Source organism: Mytilus californianus, unplaced genomic scaffold, assembly GCF_021869535.1.
Source record: "Mytilus californianus isolate M0D057914Y unplaced genomic scaffold, xbMytCali1.0.p SCAF_6, whole genome shotgun sequence".
Lineage (NCBI taxonomy): Eukaryota > Metazoa > Mollusca > Bivalvia > Mytilida > Mytilidae > Mytilus > Mytilus californianus.
Window position 1 is genome coordinate 81,849,435 of NW_026262712.1, and position 15,259 is coordinate 81,864,693.

Genomic DNA, 15,259 nt, shown 5'->3' on the forward strand with positions numbered 1-15,259 from the left:
CGTGGTAATGCTGAACGAAGATAATACGTACATAAATTTGAGTTTGTACAATAGTGCGCTATTTTTCAATGCATAAACTTGTATCGTAATTGTTACAAACATGTTCTACATTAGTGACAAAAGGTATCCGTCTATAAAATATTGTGTGTCTAGATGAGGAAGTTGGTAGAAAGGGGGCGTGTCGACTAATAAACTGAAGTGACAAAAATAATAAGTGATCTGGTTTGAGCGGAGAAGATTGTTTTATTATTTCGATCAATATAATTTTACTTATCGTGTCTTTGTGAGAGTTGACTATATAAACATACTGTCATTGGATGAAGGTGTTATGGTAGATTAACTCAAGAAGGAAAACATTATTACCAAAGAAGAAGTTGCAGGTGATAATTGAATAGTTTTCATGTTATATATTGTTTGAATCGAATACCAATAGAACATTTTCTTCGATGAATTCGAATCTCCTATAAGCTGTTTTAATAAAGGTGTTTACTTGTTGGGTTACATAAATTATAATGTTTGACAAAACCTAAAGTGACCTGGCGTCTATATACCATGGCCAAATGTAGACAAGGAATTCGAACTTTGCAATAGGAGATATATTTCCTGATTTTAAATGATTTCAAAATGATTTCAAAATTTTGAAATTACAAATTTCAATCGAACAATATCCGACATTTTAGGCCATTACCAAGGTAATGGCTCCTGGGCTGTTGATACATGTATAGTTGTGTAAGCTTTCTATTCTTAACAAAAACACAACGATCGTTATTGTATATTTTTGTATAGGTTTTACAAGTAAGGAGAAATTGAACTTCATCTCCTACTTTCGACTTCAAAGATAACATATACGCTCAGAAGCTATAATATTATTGTGTAATGCGTATATAGAAAATGTAAAGTGTTATGATTAATCAGTGGCGGATCCAGAGGGGGGCGTAGAGGGCGTACGCCCCCCTCCCTTTTGTTTGCACTTTTTTTTTGTAAAATGATTAATCAGACTAGACTTCGTGAACTTTGCCATGTCCCGTGTATTTAATTTGTATGCGACAATTCTTTTCTTATAAAGATATTTTTTGCTCGTATTTACTGTAATATATTATTGATTTTGTCAAAGTCATGTGATTCGCTACGGTGGAGTTGACCAGTGCGTCGAAAAAACGTCACTCAGTCATTTTGAAATTCAAATTACAGTAACACATTGCTTAGGCTTAGGATGACAAGCATGATACCTTCAAAGCGACAAAGGATTGAGCAAGAACGTATTGACTTTTATTTCACAATTCCACCAAACAGAAAGTAATACTCTATTACACTCTCATGAAAAAAAAAGTTCCACAGCAATATCATTTACTTACGAAAACGTGTTTAACCCCACACGCCCCAGCCTATTAATAACATAGCTGAATAATGATCCCCAGTCAGTAAGCTCTAGATAGATTTAAAGTCTAAGGTACGGACCATTTGATTTGAGGGGGCAGTCTGAGATATTTGAGAAAAACAATTCTGACCCTGAGTTTTGCCTTAAACAAAAATTCTGGCCGTATCTGGATTGAAAACAATAATCCTGTCCACTTTTTTGCTATTAGAAACAAAAATTTCCAACAGAATTATTTAGAATTAAATGAACATGATGAATAAAAAACGGGCGTAATTTTTTTGGGGCCGGGGGTTTGCATGGAAATCCCATATCTGACCGGAATGTCTGTTTCGCCGGACTGATATATTGAATACTTTTTTCAATACCCGACTGCAACCTGCCTGCTGGGTGTGGCCTATATGTCTCCATCTGTCGACCGTCATTCATAAATTCGTTGTCATTTCAGACTCATTCGTAGCCTTTGGTTGATTTGGAACCCCTCACTTCCCTTGTTGGGTGAAACATTTCAACCAAACATTAGGATAAAAATTGCTTGTTTGTCTTTCTTTACTCGTGTCGGTCGTATTGTAAATTTCATTGAATAGTCCGGCGTATATCTTGTTTACAACAAGAAATCTGTGAGGATATGCCAACTAAACATACAACAAACGAGAATTTTCCATGTCCATTTTTTACTGACAAGTCCCACATTAAATATATTAGTACACATAGCTTTGGATCCATCCAATCATTTTATAATAGACAATTAATGGGGAGAATACGGCATCAAAAATGTCCAACCCTTACACTTTTACTCTAAAATATATATGCCCCACGTCAGGAACCGTTCAAAAAGTGCATTTTACACTTATTTTATGTTTTTTAGCCAAAAAAAGGTCCAAAAATTTTTTCGCATCGCTCCGCTCGGCGAACTATAAATACTTCGACCCCCCTTTCCAAAATCCTGGATCCGCCCCTGTTAATTCAATATTTTGAACGAAATATGCGACCAGATGTGTTGAATATCACATACCGATACAGACAATTTTGTCAATTTACATAATAATTGATACACTGTGGTTTCTTTAGAATATACATTGATCTCATTCCATACAGAATCTATTAATCTAATAAAACAAAAACAATCTGCAAAAGAAACATTTGACTTTCCAAAATGGTGGGCATTGGTATAATATGCATTATATTTTCAATCGAGCAAAATAATTCAAAACATGCAAATGAATTGATAAATATAAGTGTGTGTTATCACTGTTCTTAAGCTTGTCATTATCACAACTGTATTGTTATTATTTGAAATATGAAAAATTTAATTCAACGAAAATTCTTGTAAGATAAATATCATTTTTCATTTATAGAAAATGTTGTGCATACCTTTAAAAACTATATTACTATCTAGGTGTGGCTTTATGAAATGATTGTATATCTTCTTATATTAGTTTTTTTAACTACACACAGCTCTTAAACGAGACATATCATATATCTGTACAATTCAATACTATGTAATAATATGTTTATTATGCAATGATGTCAACGGTTTAGAGTTTTTTCTTTTTTATTTAGTGACGTCTCATTTCAGTCAAAAAGATGTTAGTCGCCATCTGAGGATATTTAATATATATAGAATCATGTGCAAAACAGTGTAGCCGAGACCATTGATTGGCCCTCTAAAATATCCCATTGACTGGGTCAGATTAGGTGAACGTTCGTCTGTAACGCCCACAACTCACGACGTATTTATTATAAACATTTAAACTGTGGGGTTGCCAAAGGGTCTCAGTATATATACGTACTACAGTGCACAGTATATTATATACATATTTTATTTGCGATCATAAAATGTACGAAGTCGTCCATTACTATGTAAATTGGGTCGATTAAAAAAAAAGCTGAATATGTTTCTGTTGCCAAGGGTTTTTCACAAGTATAGTAGTTAGCAGAAAAGATCATCAAACTATACATTATACTGAACTACGGCCAAGCTTAGCGAAAGGTCGTGCAACATAATCAGTCAAACAAACTTTATTAGATTAACTCGTTAAGGAACGATCGTTTTCATTGGTCAATTCAAACCTTCGACCTCACACCTGCGAAAATAGAACACGCGTACTATAAAGCTGAATGGACTGATCAGTATTCACGTAGCCGGTCAAGGCTAAAAAACTTCCATCGTCGTATTCACGTACATGATTGTGTTCTTGATCATCCCATGGCAATTCTAGCTTTTATACATGTGCATGTAAAATTTTAAACTTTAATCTTAACAGTCACGTCGAAATATTTAATTCAACTGTCTCCTCTCAATTGGTTCTGGATTAAGGGAGCTACCATTTTATTTTGATTGGGGGTGGGGGACCTGGATGAAACATTTTGTCCTGCATTTTTTTTAGTTGTTATCTCTGTCCTGTCTTTCTATTTTTCAGTCTGTTTGGTCCTGACTATATTTATTAGTTTATCCTGATTTTTTTACATAAATCGTCATCCTGCCTTTTTTTTGTCAAGTTGCTCACCCTGCCTTATCTTTTATTCAATGGACTTGATGAATTAACGTTGTACTTGAAATGAAACCGTACTTAACTACAAAAATAACCAAATTACATACTAAAGATATTGCTCGATTTTTATAGTAAATGGGTATGTGTTATAAACTGTCATGTTCATTATTCATATTCTTTCATAAGTTTTAGGATAGTGTTCTAAGATACATTTTCTTCTGATTTAGTTTACTTGATTTTGAAAAAAAAATCCCGAAATTCTAAGTAAATTCAGAACATGTAACCAGCCATGCTTTGTTTAGAGAAAAAATGGAGATGGCAAACCATGGCACAGTGGAAGGAAATGTACTTTATAAACTCCAGCGATATACTTTCTTAATTTATAATTAACTGTTTTGCTATCCTTGGTTGAAAATTATATATTGTAAATATTTAAATAGTTGCATAGAAAACAATCAGTTTTAAACAGTGTGGTTATTCACTAAATGTATTGATAAAAGGTGACTCCATTTTTGTCCATACTTTTACAGTAGTCATCCTTAATTTCTTAATATTTCGTTTATAAGTTTATCATACATGTATGATTTTGTATTTCATTTTAATACGCACGCATGCCACACGTTACTTTGGCGGATAGTTCAACAATGTTATGCAAAGCTCTATTCTTACGGTATGACTGAATTAAAGGATAAATTTTCAACCAATTAAAATCGAAAACAGTACATTTATATAGTTCCTTACAAACTACGACATTTCTCACAAGTATTTATTTATTTTTTAGTTCCACACATGCAAAAATAAAATCTTCGCCGATGAAACATTTCAAACCTTTTTACACCAACATGCCTTCACTGAATTCATTTGAATTTCGTGGTGACCATGATAGTACATTGCATAGTACATCTATATTCACGTGCACACATGATACGATCTTTCGGGGACAATTTGCTCGTTTATGACACGTCATTTCTGAATGACCAAACGCTTAGCTACTTTATTTTCGTTTTATAGCATGAAAACAATAAAAGAGGAATGTGCAACCCATCATAAATTTGAAATGGATCAGTATTATGAGATCCTTATTATAAGTAACTACGACATTGTCAGGATAATAACCTAGCGTCAATATGAAAGAAATTAAAGTGGTTCATACATTCATCCGTATAAAAGCGGCACATGTATTTTATTTTATCCTTATATTTTTCATAGTGCGGTACAAGTGCTGCATGCATAAAGAATATTACTTTACACAAATTATTAGTATAATATTTCGACCCCACTATTTGAAATTCACAAAATACTTATTTAATTATTTCGACCAAAAATCATTGTTTTTTACGTTCGTAGTAACGTAGTACATTCCATTGTCGGTCACCTGTGTCAATTCACGTGCACACTACAATTGTTGTTGTATTTAAATCTTTCGGCCAATGAAATGAGACGTTACAAGTTGTTTGTTTGTGATACGCCAGAATGTTATCAATGAATTATCAATCGCTAAACTTGACTGTACCTATTCAAAAACGTAAATGCAAATTTCACAAGGCTTGATCCAAATAGCCTTTTTACTGTCTAATAACTTGCAAGTACGAAAAAGACAGGAAAGAAGTATATTTTGTCTATATGTTTTGTGTTTGCACACTTTTTAAAGTTGATCAAGCATTCGTTCTAAAATAAAATTTTGACCATATAAAAGTTAAAAGATGACATAATTGGACAACCGCAATTGTTAAATCGCTTTGACGTCCGAAAAAAAAGATAATAATCAACACATCCATTGTAACTTTTAAAGCCAGTTAAATCCTTTTTTGCTGAAAGAACGTCCGATATCATAAAAATTCATTATCAAAACATAACAAAAACACAAGTAAAGAACGTTTAAGTATTCAATATAAATCAAAACACAAAGGTTATTCCTGATTAGTTTTTCGAATTATTTTATTTAGGCGTTGAGACCCTTTGGTGACCCCACAGTTTAAATGTCTATAATAAATACGTCGTGAGTTGTGGGCGTTACAGACGAACGTTCACCTAATCTGACCCAGTCAATGGGATATTTTAGAGGGCCAATCAATGGTCTCGGCTACACTGTTTTGCACATGATTCTATATATCTTGTATGGTTCACTTTCTGTTTATAGTACGCAACGATATTATCAAATCTTTTGTATTTAAAAATTCGAAATCAAACGAAGAAAATAAATATATTTTAGCAAAGTCGTTATATTTCAATTTCACGAATTTCATCAACATTTTCTTCCTTAATGCCTAACCATGAAACTGAAACAGGTTTCTCCAACATTATACTCATTTAAAACTACAGTTTGGTGCAGAATTTCATTAACATGTTCTTCCTAAATGCCTAACAACGAAACTGAAACAGGTCTCTCTAATATTGAATTAATTTATAACTACAGTTTGGTTCAGGCCAAACTTAACATGTATAAGGCTTGAAAAAGAAAAGCGGGGTTAGCCACGTTCACTCTGCGTTAACTGCAAAATTCAAGTCGACACAAAAAAGTAAACGCGCGAGTACTTCTACATTTACTTCCGCGTAAATATGGAAATGGCGCGTTTTATAAATTTTTGTAAAAGTAACGGATGACAGTATGGTGTCTGTTTTTGTAAAATTCATGGAATGGCCTGATAATTGACTACTTTTCATATGTCAGAATGGATTGTTTGACATATAAGGGAAGGAATTCAACTTTAGAATTGTTAGATATTGTTGTCGGCATCTAAACAAGGTGCAAATATTTTCCATTTCTACAGATAATTATGTAACGGTCTTCCAACTATGTTCATCTTCATAGTTTTACAAAATTTGAGAGCTCTTTAAGCCTGCGGTTACTAAAACTTATGTCGCTAACAATAAAAAGTGCCAATGTTTTTTCTTTTTTTATTCAGTTCTTGTACTGGCCTGATAGTTGAGTATACCTGAGGATAGATTGTTTGACATTAAATAGAACCAATCTTTGTTGTCGTCATCTATATATATAAGATGCCAATATTTTTGATTTTCTATGATATTATTTACCATTATTAAAATGTTGTTCTTTTTGTACTCATAGTAGGTTTCTTACACAAAGTGCGAGCTTTATACATCAATGGTCATTCAAACTTTGTATCGAAAACACGAAAAAGTGCAAAATCCTTTTTGTTTATTCAATTATGTAGTGGCCTGATGACTGAGTATTTCTTATACCTCAGGATGGAATATTTGGCATTAAAGGGAAGCAGGTTAAGTAAAGAATCGCAAACTTCGTTTTCGCTATATATATACATGTTAGGTGCCAATATTTTTCCGTTTTTCTTTTATATTATTCACCGTCATTGAGATGTTGTTATTTTGGTACCTCAAGATGGAATTTGTTTAACAAAAAATATGAGCTATATAAATCTTTGGTTAGTTAAACTTTTGTCGACATGAAAAAAGAGACAAAATATTTCTTGATTTCGTAAAATTTGAGTACTGGCATCATAATGTTATTTGTATTCCCCAGAATGTATATTGTTTGATAAAATCTGAGCAAGTAATGTTTACAATTATTCAATTTTTTGTTGGCATGTATTAAAGGTTCCAATATTTTCTCTTTTTTACTATATACGGGCATAAACATACAGTTTTGTGGTGCTTCTTTGTGATGGGTTGTTTTACAAAAAAATTGTTATACGCAATAATTTATTTTGTTTATTTATTGTAATGAATTAATTATATTATAAGATAATGAAATTTATGTATAAAAAAGTTCAATAATTTGGAAACTGTATGATAACACGTACATTATTTTAAAGTGTTGAAGTTTTCAAACTATTTGATTACAATAACTATCAGTTTCTAGTTTAAAAATAACATTAGTTTAAGATAAATCTTTAATAATAATAGTCTTTTATTCAAAAGCAATACAGCTTATAGCATTTACATATACACCTATAAAACAGTTCGACTACATCCGATTCATTTTAAATGAATGTACAATAATATGCTTAAAATACATTATATTTTACATAAGTATAATTTCAATCAAAGACTGGAAATCTTATCAAAAATCATCACCCACATTTTATCTGCACCATATTTTCTATATTTATCATTGAAAAGAATTCCCAAGGAGAAAGATTATTTTCAGTGCATAACAGAAGGATCCAATATGAGGTATCTTTAGTCCACCAGAATCATGCAGTTATAATCCTATTAGAACATTTCTTTTGATTTTATCTGGTTAACCATTCCATAGAAACTTTAAAAAATATTTTCAATTTTCTTAAAATTTTCAAAAGAGGGATTTGGCTATATTGTTAATGACAGAATGAGAATTGGCAATGCAAAAGACTTAATTTATGACTGTTATTTTTCCTAGGTATAAAAGATCTTGGTAAATCCAAGTATTTAATAATGACTTAATCTTTTCAATTTATTTTTAAAATTTATATGCAGTCTTGTCGACAGCAAAAATATCATAGTTTATACCTAAAAGTTTAAATTTCCCTGTCTGATTCGAGTTTAATCTTTCTTCTTGGTAAAATATTTCTTTTGAATGTACTTTTGAGCCAATCCACATGGCTTTTGTTTTTTTCTAAGTTTGCTCATAACACGGTCCCAGCCGGACACTATACCTACTGTGATCAAAATAGGTATTTTTAATTGGAGAGTGATTACTCACCTTTATATCCTGATTTGTGAGTTTTGCTCACCTTATAATTGAGCGGTTATACCTAATATACATAACGCAACAGAAACGAATATCGCACTCAAATAAGAAAGGTAAAATAGGATACAATTTCCTGCAAAACTTTGGAGAAAAACAATATTTGCTGACGGTATATATGTCAGGTAAAGCATAATTGACGTTTTGGAATGCTATATGACAGAAACAACTTTAAAATATACATTATCTATAACGTAATGTACAAACACGCCGGATAAATGAACCATTATATCAATAATTTCGGATAGAAATTGACCTCTCCGGTACACTGGACATCATTAATATTGGAATATAATTTATCAATTTACGTTTATTAGATATTCCCCCTGAATACCTAATAACTACTATGTCAGGGATACTTAGTGCAATGCTGTACACAAGGAAAAAATAGTTAAATCTTTGGATAATTTAATTTTATTATATTTGCTGACAAACAAAAATACTTTTAGGGGTTGTAAACTTATTTTGGATATCAAATTTCAGAAGCATGTATATGTTCATTAACGCCTCCCCTTATAACTGATACGAATATAATTAATGTATCACCATGGATAATAAGTACAATTACGAGGATTCATTAACTGCAATTGAACATGAACCGAATCGGGATTGTACACTGCAAATACAGGACAAAGTTTCACACTTGATGTCACATTCTTAAAGACATGGTATACCGAATCATTTTGTCTCAGTGAAAATTCATTTCTCCGTCTGTTTATGAAGTTTAAATTTTCCATGAACTGTTGTACCAACTATATTATTACTGATTGATTCCCAAACTCGATGAGAACCAGCATCGATAGACTTTAAGTACACTTTATCAATATGTAAACCCTGGGACAGGATAAAAGACCATCCACACTTTCGGCCCCGACGAAGAAAGACCTGTCTACCTTAGAACGTTCTGCCAAACCTAACTCTAGGACAAGTCTAGTTTCAATTAGTGCATTGATAATTGTGTAGATATAGTTCACTTCATGGTAAATTAATTCTTTGTCTCCTATGCTAATGTCCGAAATCGTTCCCTTATAATTCTGTAACTGTGCATCATCACTGCTTGAAGTGTCAATGGTATGTTTACTGTTGTTTGTCTTTTGGTCTTTTTCCTTATTTTTTTGCCATGGCGTTGTCAGTTTATTATTTTCGACTTATGAGTTTGAATGTACCTATGTTATCTTTTGCATCTCTTTTGTATCTTCATTGATCATTTCCACTAAACGTTAAGCAACCAACAGTCAATCAATCATTGATCATATGTATGAAACAAAGTAGGATTTTGTTTTATTCTATCTAAGTTAATACTAAGGAAAACGTTTGTATAGGTAGACATGTAAAATGTTTGATACATTTCTCACTCTATACGATCAATTGCATATAAGTGTACAGTTATCGCTTCCTATCTATTCTTTTGATCAAAATGTTAGCCGCCATTTGACCGCCCCAATGGAAGCTTGTAGACCGTTGGACAGTCTAATTGGTCCAGTATTGTGATGGCGATTACGTTTAAGAAACACTGACAGTTTTTTATCCAAAATTTATAATGAAACCAAAAATTAATGATCATAAAACTACATGTATTACTAGATTAACATTTGGTTAGTTTAATATCTTCATTTTATCATATTGTGAAGGGTTTTGTTTAGAAATGATGTTAGTTTCTTTTGTATTTATTAGTTTGGTACATTGTTATTGAACTTTTTTAAGTAATGTTTTTAGTTATATTTTCATTTGTTCTTGAAGCAAGTGAATTAATATTAAGCATATGACAGGAAACTCAAGACGTCTTGTTTTGGTAAATGATCTTATCATAAGGAGTTATCTTCAAGTTAAATCAAAGAGGATTAAGTACGACCTAAATTGAATCCAGACTACATAAATATGACTATATAATTTCTTGTGTTTCTTTTTCTGTGTTGAGTGTGGTGTCATATTATTTGATATAAAATAAGAAAGAGAGTCATTTTAATTAATCTAGTCTGAAAGTTGAAACAGACATACAGCATCTTGTTTAGTATAAATGTGTACAATCAATCTTGTTTGAAGCATTTTTTATCTTTCTAGATCAATAAGAGTAAATTATAATATTAAACCTACCATGAAAATTAGAGGATAGAAAGGGGGTGATAAAAACAAGTACTTGAAGAGAGACAGTCAGCACAATGACCAACAAAAAAGAAAAAACTAGTTTAATGAGACAAACAGAAGTAAACATAACACCACACAGAAAGACAAAACATTGAGGAGCATGAAGATGTTCATTAAAGCATCATTGAATATTGATAGAGACCGATTGAATGTTTCACCACGGATAATAAGTATAGTTACGAGGATTCATTAATTGCAATTTGACATGCACTCGGTTAGAATTGTACACCCCAAATACAGGACAAAGGGTTTCACTTGAGATCACATTCTTGAAGAAATGGAAGATCGATTCGCCGTGTCTCAGCGAGAATTCATTTCTCCGTCTGTTTATGAACAATTTAAATTTGCCGTGGATTTTTATACCAACTGCATTATTACTAAATGATTCGTAAGTTTTTCTATCATGAGGATTTTCTGACCTCAAGAACACTTTATCAACTTTCGAACCCCGGAATAGGTGGAAAGACCATCCACTCACATTATTGTTACCGACGTAGTAATACCTGTCTACTTTGGAACATTCTGCTAAACCTACTTCTAGGACAGCATAATTTGCATTTAATTTATTGACTATTGTGTATGTATAGTTCACTTCATAGTAAATTAATTCATTGTTTCCTACACAAATGTCGGAAATCGTTCCTTTATAGTTCTGTAACTGTGCCTCATCACTGCTTGAAGTTTCGATGGTATGGAAGTTACTTAGGATTGTATTATCAGCTGATATAAACAATTTCTTATGCATTGATTTTCGACTAAATCTCATGTCAAATAGAACGTCGTCAACTGAAATAATAATAGATTATAAGTCAGTCAAATTTTTTTATTGATGATATCAATACATTGTAATGTACTTGTAATTGTATATTATTGTGCTCATAGACTTAAAACTAAAAGTTAGGTCTGTACATTGATTGCATTTTTCGAATTCAATGTGAATTTAAAAGAAACGAATGAGTTACATTATTTGTTTAAGTCCAAGGTAAATGATACATTATTCAATTCGTTTTATTTAAAAACTTTGACAGACTTTTACAAATTGATAATATTTTACTGATCAAGAAATGATTGCTTGCTTAGCAATATGTTATTCAAATCTATAAACGAAGGGACAGCAGATAGCAAAGGTATAATAACATATAGTCAACCTATGAAAATGAAAATGCAGGTCATAACCTGCATTGAAGACAAAAACTCAGGTCATAACGCTTACCAACTTTTTTCAGCTGAATTTAAGTATTTAGGGGACATTTCTTTATATTTTAAATCGAACAGATTCCAAAATGTGTTCACATGGTAAAGTACTAACTGAAAATAATTTTAAACTTTAATTTTATTTATTCATTGCATAATAATCCATTGAATTATAAATGTGTTATAATTTGTCATTTCAAGCCAAGCCATACTCCCTCTTCTTGATTATTTCATAGTTTTAAATCATTTCTCAAGCTATTTGTTTCCCAGTATGTATAATAATGTGCAGATTATCTAAGTTTGTTGATATTGGAATTTCATAAAAAAATAAGCATTTAAAGGTAGTAGAGATAAAAAAATAATTTTCAAAATAATTTTTTAACTGTTCTAAGGTAGAAAAATAAAAGAAAGTAATATTCTGATATGTATTTGCATTCAATTTGTTTTAGATTAAATTTTTTTACAAAACACAAACATAAAATTAAGGAGTATATTGTGAAAGGTGACAAAAAGGGGGAAGTTACTCAAATGTATTGTCAAACAACTTTGAAATAGAAAAATTATTTATGACCTTAAGCTTAGGTAATTGGTGTTATTTAAGTTAACAGTGTGTTTGGCACTAAAGCTGTCAAGTGAAGCCATGCATCTAATGGGTCACATAATTTGACAGTTAACACAGTTAGTTGAACTTCCTGTCCAGGAAGAATTACGAATTTGCCGGTATTTCATAGGAAAATCACTTATGAAATCAGTCTAAAGGCTCAAGAATCCGGGTGAAAACTGGTCATTTTCCGAATTCCCGGGTTATTTAACGAACCGGCAGGTATTTAAAAAATACCGGGAATTGGGTGAAATTCTCGGGTGTAACCTGCAGGAAACGGGTCAGTTGACAGGTATGATAATAAATCACGAATCGTAGAAAAACAAACAATACTTTATATTTCCAAAAAGAAAAACGACAAAAAGACAAACAACAGTCTTACCTACACTCCGCAGTCAACCAAAGACTGAGTAACACTAACCTCATAAAAACAGGGCGAACAGGAATTAAACAACACAATACATCAGTGTGTTCTGTAATGTTGGTTTAAGTTGTAAGGAGTGCATAAAAACTGCCACTGGAAATGCAATTATGTTGGTTAAAACACTTTTGATTGAAAACAATTATCTTACACACTTCTCGTGACTTCTTAGCGTTACCTTGCGCCCTCGAAAATGGAGGTTCCTAATCTCATACAGTTCTAACAGTATGACAAACTGGAAGTCGGTATAAAAAATGACAAAAGCGTTCAATATAACCAGATTTTGTGGGAATGATATTTTGTTCACTTGATATTCCTCTTTCTTTAAATATGCAACTCGGTGAATTCAAGTAATTAAACAAATACATCTTGTAAAGCTGATCTTTTTACCTACTAAAATTCCTCAAGATTATAGCCAAATTACAAACATGGAAGAACATAGTTATTTATAGGCAATAGCTCTTTTAAGAAGACTACGTACGCCCATCGTTTGAATTAAAACATTTTATATTCAGTAAAATATGTGTGAAATTACAATACGTTGTTAGTAAGTTTCCATGGGAGATAATCAATTTTTCTTTCGAAAAGTCTTCTATATTCGAAAGAATAATGTTTTATGTTATCTCCCATAGAAATTTATTAACAACATATCGTAATTTTACATATATTTTACTTAATATAAGATTCTTATGAATATAGAAGACTTTTCGAAAGAAAAAATGTATGAAAGCTTAGTTTGGACATTTTATAGCAATTCAAAATTTCTATCCATCACCTTTAGCATGACAATAACAATAAAATTTCTATTCAAACTGTTAGACTAATTTTTCATAATAACATTGAAGTGGAATTTATGTCTTATAGGAGTGTAAGTATGATTTATTTTATCACTTTGCACTTCCACGACTTGACTGTGATTTTCTACAGCAGTTTGTTCAAATTTCTGACCAGTTCAACAGTTTGGTTTTATAAAACAAATTGCAATTTGGTCAGAATTTTGAATAAGTTGCAATAGATGGAGAGCAACACTAACAGTCAAGTCACAGTAAAACATAAATTTGACTATTAAAGTTGGAAAAGTGTTTCATGTTAAACATAATCATACCTGGACAAGTGCCTCTGGAACAGATCTTATTATCATGTGTTTCATTGTAACTACATAGCCTAGTATTATTCATCTGTTGTTTTATTCTGACTTGTACTCCGTTTCCACAAGTAATACTGCATTTGGACCAAAAGCTCCAGGATGACCAGTAACAAGCTTGTTCCTCTGCATCTAAAACAAACTGAGAATTAACAAAATACAACATGAAGGCTAAACTTAAGGATATAATAAAAAAAACATGCTTGTAAATTCTTTACTTATACTCTTTAAAAAGATAACTTTTATTTATTTTTCTTGATATGTATATGTGAAGTAATCAATTAAAAATGCATTATATGTTTGTCACATACCTTTATCAGGTTCATAAGATTGTTGCGTCAATTAAACATAAAACATTTAATAATTTAAAGTAACAGTCACAATGTCAGACACATATTGTTTTGTATAAACTATCTTCTCGACCAACAGTTAATATTTCGATATTAAAAACATTTTTTCCGTTTTGTTTACAGTGTTACAATGAAGATAATGATTTAAAAAAAACTTATGTCGTACGCACTGACAATGGTTTGATTTCTGAAATTCTTGTGGAATAATAAATAATATGTCGAAGACACATGTGTAAATACCGAATTTAAATAGGAGTACAAGTATATACTTACACTGTGTTTCTGGTAATGTGTACTTTGTTATGAAGAATGTTACAACACCTGTTAGAAATATTGCAATCATGGAACAAATAATGATAAGAAATAACAACGGTAGTGAGATTTGAATTGTTTGATGACCATGAATGACTGCTTTTCTTTGGGGAATATTTGGAAGTGTAGTACGGACAACATTGGAAGGCTCTGCCTTTTGTACTGAAAGTGCATCATCGTACACTGTTGAATGATTTTCTACAATCACCTCCTCGTACTCTGCATCGGCTATATCTATTCTGAAACTGCTGTTCGTATAAACGTTTTGCTTAGTGTTTGACATCGTGGTGTCTTCTCAGATGCAAGCTGCAAAAATGATCGTTTGTTTTTAGTTTCTAATCTATTTGTTGTGGTAGTACCACTCATTATTTAATTCCAATAATGCAATATGTCATCATGTGCAGAGTAATGGCTAGCATACAAACTGTTAAGATGCCAGCTAAAACTTATTTTCTTGGCTCAACGACTTGTCAAGTAACTAAGCATTACAGTATGATATCCTAATTATGTTATT

At 31.5% G+C, this 15,259-nt stretch overlaps 1 long non-coding RNA gene across 1 annotated transcript; it reads right to left on the reverse strand.

Moving 5' to 3' along the window:
* Positions 1–11,271: 11,271 nt before the first annotated feature.
* On the reverse strand, positions 11,272–14,622 carry LOC127705370 (uncharacterized). The gene is made up of 2 exons (XR_007983856.1): positions 14,045–14,622; positions 11,272–11,509 (listed from the first exon to the last, which is right to left on the reverse strand). It is a non-coding gene; the product is annotated as an uncharacterized LOC127705370 (long non-coding RNA).
* Positions 14,623–15,259: the final 637 nt, after the last annotated feature.